The following is a 6,471-nucleotide window of genomic DNA, read 5'->3' as shown; positions in this document are numbered from 1 at the left end:
CTTTGCGGCAGCCGTCAGCCTCGGTGCCACCGTCGCCCACCTGGCGCGGCCGCGCCAGCCTGCGAAGCATTTTCCGGTAGGGCCGCGGCTCTGGCCACAGCTCCCACGCCCGAAGAGCCAGGAGGGAAAGCCGTGCCTCGTTGGAAAGCTCTTTGGCAACCACTCGCGTGGCCCCACAGCCCGTGGGGCTGCGGGCTTTGCGGCGGCCGTCAGCCTCGGCGCCACCGGCGCCCACCTGGCGCAGCCGCGCCAGCCTGCGAAGCATTTTCCGGTAGGGCCGCGGCTCTGGCCACAGCTCCCACGCCCGAAGAGCCATGAGGGAAAGCCGTGCCTCGTTGGAAAGCTCTTTGGCAGCTGCTCGCGTGGCCCAACAGCCCGTGGGGCTGCGGGCTTTGCGGCGGCCGTCAGCCTCGGCGCACCGGCGCCCACCTGGCGCGGCCGCGCTAGCCTGCGAAGCATTTTCTGGTAGGGCCGCGGCTCTGGCCACAGCTCCCACGCCCGAAGAGCCAGGAGGGAAAGCCGTGCCTCGTTGGAAAGCTCTTTGGCAACCACTCGCGTGGCCCCACAGCCCGTGGGGCTGCGGGCTTTGCGGCGGCCGTCAGCCTCGGCGCCACCGGCGCCCACGTGTGGCCGCCGCGCTAGCCTGCGAAGCATTTTCCGGTAGGGCCGCGGCTCTGGCCACAGCTCCCATGTCCGAAGAGCCAGGAGGGAAAGCCGTGCCTCGTTGGAAAGCTCTTTGGCAGCTGCTCGCGTGGCCCCACAGCCCGTGGGGCTGCGGGCTTTGCGGCGGCCGTCAGCCTCGGCGCCACCGGCGCCCACCTGGCGCGGCCGCGCCAGCCTGCGAAGCATTTTCCGGTAGGGCCACGTCTCTGGCCACAGCTCCCACGCCCGAAGAGCCAGGAGGGAAAGCCGTGCCTCGTTGGAAAGCTCTTTGGCAGCTGCTCGCGTGGCCCCACAGCCCGTGGGGCTGCAGGCTTTGCGGCGGCCGTCAGCCTCGGCGCCACCGCACCCACGTTGTGCCGCCGCGCCAGGCTGCGAAGCATTTTCCGGTAGGGCCGCGGCTCTGGCCACAGCTCCCATGCCTGAAGAGCCAGGAGGGAAAGCCGTGCCTCGTTGGAAAGCTCTTTGGCAGCCGCTCGCGTGGCCCCACAGCCCGTGGGTCTGCGGGCTTTGCGGCGGCCGTCAGCCTCGGCGCCACCGGCGCCCACCTGGCGCAGCCGCGCCAGCCTGCGAAGCATTTTCTGGTAGGGCCGCGTCTGTGGCCACAGCTCCCATGCCGAAAGAGCCAGGAGGGAAAGCCGTGCCTCGTTGGAAAGCTCTTTGGCAGCCGCTCGCGTGGCCCCACAGCCCGTGGGTCTGCGGGCTTTGCGGCGGCCGTCAGCCTCGGCGCCACCGGCGCCCACCTGGCGCAGCCGCGCCAGCCTGCGAAGCATTTTCCGGTAGGGCCGCGGCTCTGGCCACAGCTCCCACGCCCGAAGAGCCAGGAGGGAAAGCCGTGCCTCGTTGGAAAGCTCTTTGGCAGCCGCTCGCGTGGCCCCACAACCCGTGGGTCTGCGGGCTTTGCGGCAGCCGTCACCCTCGGGGACACCGGCGCCCACCTGGCACAGCCGCGCCAGCCTGCGAAGCATTTTCCGGTAGGGCCGCGGCTCTGGCCACAGCTCCCACGCCCGAAGAGCCAGGAGGGAAAGCCGTGCCTCGTTGGAAAGCTCTTTGGCAGCTGCTCGCGTGGCCCAACAGCCCGTGGGGCTGCGGGCTTTGCGGCGGCCGTCAGCCTCGGCGCACCGGCGCCCACCTGGCGCGGCCGCGCTAGCCTGCGAAGCATTTTCTGGTAGGGCCGCGGCTCTGGCCACAGCTCCCACGCCCGAAGAGCCAGGAGGGAAAGCCGTGCCTCGTTGGAAAGCTCTTTGGCAGCCGCTCGCGTGGCCCCACAGCCCGTGGGGCTGCGGGCTTTGCGGCGGCCGTCAGCCTCGGCGCCACCGCACCCACGTTGTGCAGCCGCGCCAGGCTGCGAAGCATTTTCCGGTAGGGCCGCGGCTCTGGCCACAGCTCCCACGCCCGAAGAGCCAGGAGGGAAAGCCGTTCCTCGTTGGAAAGCTCTTTGGCAGCCGCTCGTGTGGCCCCACAGACCGTGGGGCTGCGGGCTTTGCGGTGGCCGTCAGCCTCGGCGCCACCGGCGCCCACCTGGTGCGGCCGCGCCAGCCTGCGAAGCATTTTCCGGTAGGGCCGCGGCTCTGGCCACAGCTCCCACGCCCGAAGAGCCAGGAGGGAAAGCCGTGCCTCGTTGGAAAGCTCTTTGGCAGCTGCTTGCGTGGCCCCACAGCCCGTGGGGCTGCGGGCTTTGCGGCAGCCGTCAGCCTCGGTGCCACCGGCGCCCACCTGGCGCGGCCGCGCCAGCCTGCGAAGCATTTTCCGGTAGGGCCGCGGCTCTGGCCACAGCTCCCATGCCTGAAGAGCCAGGAGGGAAAGCCGTGCCTCGTTGGAAAGCTCTTTGGCAGCCGCTCGCGTGGCCCCACAGCCCGTGGGGCTGCGGGCTTTGCGGCGGCCGTCAGCCTCGGCGCCACCGGCGCCCACCTGGCGCAGCCGCGCCAGCCTGCGAAGCATTTTCTGGTAGGGCCGCGTCTGTGGCCACAGCTCCCATGCCCGAAGAGCCAGGAGGGAAAGCCGTGCCTCGTTGGAAAGCTCTTTGGCAGCCGCTCGCGTGGCCCCACAGCCCGTGGGTCTGCGGGCTTTGCGGCGGCCGTCAGCCTCGGCGCCACCGGCGCCCACCTGGCGCAGCCGCGCCAGCCTGCGAAGCATTTTCCGGTAGGGCCGCGGCTCTGGCCACAGCTCCCACGCCCGAAGAGCCAGGAGGGAAAGCCGTGCCTCGTTGGAAAGCTCTTTGGCAGCCGCTCGCGTGGCCCCACAACCCGTGGGTCTGCGGGCTTTGCGGCGGCCGTCACCCTCGGGGCCACCGGCGCCCACCTGGCGCCGCCGCGCCAGCCTGCGAAGCATTTTCCGGTAGGGCCGCGGCTCTGGCCACAGCTCCCACGCCCGAAGAGCCAGGAGGGAAAGCCGTGCCTCGTTGGAAAGCTCTTTGGCAGCTGCTCGCGTGGCCCAACAGCCCGTGGGGCTGCGGGCTTTGCGGCGGCCGTCAGCCTCGGTGCCACCGGCGCCCACCTGGCGCAGCCGCGCCAGCCTGCGAAGCATTTTCTGGTAGGGCCGCGTCTGTGGCCACAGCTCCCATGCCCGAAGAGCCAGGAGGGAAAGCCGTGCCTCGTTGGAAAGCTCTTTGGCAGCCGCTCGCGTTGCCCCACAGCCCGTGGGTCTGCGGGCTTTGCGGCGGCCGTCAGCCTCGGCGCCACCGGCGCCCACCTGGCGCAGCCGCGCCAGCCTGCGAAGCATTTTCCGGTAGGGCTGCGGCTCTGGCCACAGCTCCCACGCACGAAGAGCCAGGAGGGAAAGCCGTGCCTCGTTGGAAAGCTCTTTGGCAGCTGCTCGCGTGGCCCAACAGCCCGTGGGGCTGCGGGCTTTGCTGCAGCCGTCAGCCTCGGCGCACCGGCGCCCACCTGGCGCGGCCGCGCTAGCCTGCGAAGCATTTTCTGGTAGGGCCGCGGCTCTGGCCACAGCTCCCACGCCCGAAGATCCAGGAGGGAAAGCCGTGCATCGTTGGAAAGCTCTTTGGCATCCGCTCGAGTTGCCCCACAGCCCGTGGGGCTGCGGGCTTTGCGGCGGCCGTCAGCCTCGGCGCCACCGGCACCCACGTGGCGCCGCCGCGCCAGCCTGCGAAGCATTTTCTGGTAGGGCCGCGGCTCTGGCCACAGATTCCACGCCCTAAGAGCCAGGAGGGAAAGCTGTGCCTCGTTGGAAAGCTCTTTGGCAGCCACTCGCGTGGCCCCACAGCCCGTGGGGCTGCGGGCTTTGCGGCGGCCGTCAGCCTCGGCGCCACCGGCGCCCACCTGACGCGGCCGCGCCAGCCTGCGAAGCATTTTCCGGTAGGGCCGCGGCTCTGGCCACAGCTCCCATGTCCGAAGAGCCAGGAGGGAAAGACGTGCATCGTTGGAAAGCTCTTTGGCATCTGCTCGCGTGGCCCCACAGCCCGTGGGGCTGCGGGCTTTGCGGCGGCCATCAGCCTCGGCGCCACCGGCGCCCACCTGGCGCGGCCGCGCCAGCCTGTGAAGCATTTTCTGGTAGGGCCGCGGCTCTGGCCACAGCTCCCATGCCCGAAGAGCCAGGAGGGAAAGCCGTGCCTCGTTGGAAAGCTCTTTGGCAGCCGCTCGCGTGGCCCCACAGCCCGTGGGGCTGCGGGCTTTGCGACAGCCGTCAGCCTCGGTGCCACCGGCGCCCACCTGGCGCGGCCGCGCCAGCCTGCGAAGCATTTTCCGGTAGGGCCGCGGCTCTGGCCACAGCTCCCACGCCCGAAGAGCCAGGAGGGAAAGCCGTGCCTCGTTGGAAAGCTCTTTGGCAGCCGCTCGCGTGGCCCCACAGCCCGTGGGTCTGCGGGCTTTGCGGTGGCCGTCAGCCTCGGCGCCACCGGCGCCCACGTGGCGCGGCCGCGCCAGCCTGCGAAGCATTTTCCGGTAGGGCCGCGGCTCTGGCCACAGCTCCCATGCCTGAAGAGCCAGGAGGGAAAGCCGTGCCTCGTTGGAAAGCTCTTTGGCAGCCGCTCGCGTGGCCCCACAGCCCGTGGGGCTGCGGGCTTTGCGGCGGCCGTCAGCCTCGGCGCCACCGGCGCCCACCTGGCGCAGCCGCGCCAGCCTGCGAAGCATTTTCTGGTAGGGCCGCGTCTGTGGCCACAGCTCCCATGCCCGAAGAGCCAGGAGGGAAAGCCGTGCCTCGTTGGAAAGCTCTTTGGCAGCCGCTCGCGTGGCCCCACAGCCCGTGGGTCTGCGGGCTTTGCGGCGGCCGTCAGCCTCGGCGCCACCGGCGCCCACCTGGCGCAGCCGCGCCAGCCTGCGAAGCATTTTCCGGTAGGGCCGCGGCTCTGGCCACAGCTCCCACGCCCGAAGAGCCAGGAGGGAAAGCCGTGCCTCGTTGGAAAGCTCTTTGGCAGCCGCTCGCGTGGCCCCACAACCCGTGGGTCTGCGGGCTTTGCGGCGGCCGTCACCCTCGGGGCCACCGGCGCCCACCTGGCGCCGCCGCGCCAGCCTGCGAAGCATTTTCCGGTAGGGCCGCGGCTCTGGCCACAGCTCCCACGCCCGAAGAGCCAGGAGGGAAAGCCGTGCCTCGTTGGAAAGCTCTTTGGCAGCTGCTCGCGTGGCCCAACAGCCCGTGGGGCTGCGGGCTTTGCGGCGGCCGTCAGCCTCGGCGCCACCGGCGCCCACCTGGCGCAGCCGCGCCAGCCTGCGAAGCATTTTCCGGTAGGGCTGCGGCTCTGGCCACAGCTCCCACGCCCGAAGAGCCAGGAGGGAAAGCCGTGCCTCGTTGGAAAGCTCTTTGGCAGCTGCTCGTGTGGCCCAACAGCCCGTGGGGCTGCGGGCTTTGCGGCGGCCGTCAGCCTCGGCGCACCGGCGTCCACCTGGCGCGGCCGCGCTAGCCTGCGAAGCATTTTCTGGTAGGGCCGCGGCTCTGGCCACAGCTCCCACGCCCGAAGAGCCAGGAGGGAAAGCCGTGCCTCGTTGGAAAGCTCTTTGGCAACCACTCGCGTGGCCCCACAGCCCGTGGGGCTGCGGGCTTTGCGGCGGCCGTCAGCCTCGGCGCCACCGCACCCACGTTGTGCAGCCGCGCCAGGCTGCGAAGCATTTTCCGGTAGGGCCGCGGCTCTGGCCACAGCTCCCACGCCCGAAGAGCCAGGAGGGAAAGCCGTTCCTCGTTGGAAAGCTCTTTGGCAGCCGCTCGTGTGGCCCCACAGCCCGTGGGGCTGCGGGCTTTGCGGCGGCCGTCAGCCTCGGCGCCAGCGGCGCCCACGTGGCGCCGCAGCGCCAGACTGCGAAGCATTTTCCAATAGGACTGCGGCTCTGGCCACAGCTCCCACGCCCGAAGAGCCAGGAGGGAAAGCCGTGCCTCCTTGGAAAGCTCTTTGGCAGCCGCTCGCGTGGCCCCACAGCCCGTGGGGCTGCGGGCTTTGCGGTGGCCGTCAGCCTCGGCGCCACCGGCGCCCACCTGGTGCGGCCGCGCCAGCCTGCGAAGCATTTTCCGGTAGGGCCGCGGCTCTGGCCACAGCTCCCACGCCCGAAGAGCCAGGAGGGAAAGCCGTGCCTCGTTGGAAAGCTCTTTGGCAGCTGCTTGCGTGGCCCCACAGCCCGTGGGGCTGCGGGCTTTGCGGCAGCCGTCAGCCTCGGTGCCACCGGCGCCCACCTGGCGCGGCCGCGCCAGCCTGCGAAGCATTTTCCGGTAGGGCCGCGGCTCTGGCCACAGCTCCCACGCCCGAAGAGCCAGGAGGGAAAGCCGTGCCTCGTTGGAAAGCTCTTTGGCAGCCGCTCGCGTGGCCCCACAGCCCGTGGGTCTGCGGGCTTTGCGGTGGCCGTCAGCCTCGGCGCCACCGGCGCCCACGTG

This window comes from Chroicocephalus ridibundus, unplaced genomic scaffold, assembly GCF_963924245.1.
Source record: "Chroicocephalus ridibundus unplaced genomic scaffold, bChrRid1.1 SCAFFOLD_81, whole genome shotgun sequence".
NCBI classification, from domain to species: domain Eukaryota; kingdom Metazoa; phylum Chordata; class Aves; order Charadriiformes; family Laridae; genus Chroicocephalus; species Chroicocephalus ridibundus.
Note: the sequence above shows the minus strand (reverse complement) of the source record.